Genomic DNA, 1848 nt, shown 5'->3' with positions numbered 1-1848 from the left:
TAGGGGAATGGGAGGGGTTTAAGAACGGGGCGGGGCCACGAGAGGGGGTAGGGGGAATGGGAGGGGTTTAAGAAAGGGGCGGGGCCATGAGGGGGGTAGGGGAATGGGAGGGGCCCTGGTAATGGGCGGGATTAATAGAAGGGGTGGGGTTTAAGAAAGGGGCGTGTTTACGGGAATGGGTGGGGTTAGGAGAGCAGGTGGATTTGAATATTTAAGTGGGTCTCTGAGAGTTACCTCAATGTGCCCTTAAAGATCAGTGGCAACTTGGCAAATCTTTTTGTTTCAAATCTGCAAACATGTTCAACAATGATACAAACTGGAAATGCATTGAAATAATCAAACGGGGGGGCTGACAGAAATAAATAATTAAAAAATTAAACTATAGTCTTAAAAAATTGAGACAGGCTTGCCTCAAAGCTATTAATGAGAATTTTTCAACAGCACCTACCTTTAGTTTATTAAAGATAATTCTTCGCGTGGTTTAATAACGTGCAGCTGCCCGAAGGCCCGAGCCACCTCGGGCTGGCCTGTGCGCGGCGGCCTGGACGGCACCCACCGCCATTTTGACTTTCCATTCCTCCCAGCCTCTGCTCACAAAATGGCGGCGGGTGACGTATGTTTTTGCCGGCGCTGGGCAGCGGCGCGCGGACAGAGAGTGAGCGCGGGGTCCGCTCCCCCCCTCCCCCCCCTCCCCCCCCAAACCCTCTCCCCAACCCCCCATCAAAACCCTCATCCCCCCCCCCCTCCCCAACCCCCCCATCAAAACCCTCATCCCCCCCTCCCCAACCCCCATCAAAACCCTCATCCCCCCCATCAAAACCCCTCATCCCCACTCCCCCTGCCAAAACCCTCCCCCCAAACCCACATCCCCCCTCCCCCAAGCCCTCCCCCCCACACGCTCCCCCCAAAACCCTCCCCCAACCCCCCATCAAAACCCTCATCCCCACCCCATCAAAACCCTCATCCTCCCCCCCGACCCCATCAAAACCCTCATCCGCCCCCCTCCCCTCAAACCCTCACCCCACCCCCCGCCAAAACCCTCCCCCCCCTCCCCCCAACCCCCCATCAAAACCCTCATCCCCTCCCCAAACTCTCACCTCCTCCCCCAAACCCGCATCCCCCTCCCCCCAAAACCCTCCCCCCCAAACACTCACCCCTCCCCCCCCAAACCCTCACCCCCTCCCCCCCCCAAACCCGCTCCCCACCCCCCGCCAAAACCCTCACCCCCGCCCCACCCCCGCACAAAACCCTCATCCCCCCTCCCCCCAAAATCTTCTTGCCATCCCCCGCCAAAACCCTCTCCCCACCTCCCTGCCAAAACCCTCGCCCCCTCACCCCACCCTCGCCAAAATCCTCTCCCCACCCCAGCCACCCCGCCTGCCCTCTCCCCCTCACCTCATCCCCATCCACCCTCAGCCTGTCACCTCACCCCGCCGGCTCTCCCCGCCCTCTCCCCTCTCCCCGCCCTCCCACGCTCTCCCCGCCCTCTCCCCTCCGCGCTCTCCCCGCCCTCTCCCCTCCACGCTCTCCCCGCCCGCTCCTCCTCCGCACTCTCCCCGCCCGCTCCCCTCCGCACTCTCCCCTCCTCACTCTCCCCGCCGCTCCCTCCTCACTCTCCCCTCCTCACTCTCCCCGCCCGCTCCCCTCCGCACTCTCCCCTCCGCACTCTCCCCTCCGCACTCTCCCCTCCGCACTCTCCCCGCCCGCTCCCTCCTCACTCTCCCCTCCCTCTCCCCTCCTCACTCTCCCCTCCCTCTCCCCTCCTCACTCTCCCCGCCCGCTCCCCTCCTCACTCTCCCCCTCCTCACTCTCCCCGCCTGCTCCTCTCTACACTCTCCCCGCCCTCTC

At 63.0% G+C, this 1848-nt stretch overlaps 1 protein-coding gene across 1 annotated transcript in view; it reads right to left on the bottom strand.

Moving 5' to 3' along the window:
- Window positions 1–588, bottom strand: part of klhl22 (kelch-like family member 22) — a 171958-nt gene extending 171370 nt beyond the window's left edge. Inside the window, exon 1 of the mRNA XM_085962058.1 lies at window positions 449–588. The gene's annotated coding sequence lies outside the window, so the exon portion shown is untranslated. The remainder of the gene's footprint in view (window positions 1–448) is intronic.
- Between the last annotated feature and the right edge of the window lie 1260 nt (window positions 589–1848).

The sequence above is a fragment of the Somniosus microcephalus genome, chromosome 19, assembly GCF_052327205.1.
Source record: "Somniosus microcephalus isolate GS21.2 chromosome 19, FLI_Smic_1.0, whole genome shotgun sequence".
In the NCBI taxonomy this organism is placed as follows: Eukaryota; Metazoa; Chordata; class Chondrichthyes; order Squaliformes; family Somniosidae; genus Somniosus; species Somniosus microcephalus.
The sequence above is the reverse complement of the archived record's forward strand: the minus strand, read 5'-3'. Positions and strand labels throughout refer to the sequence as shown.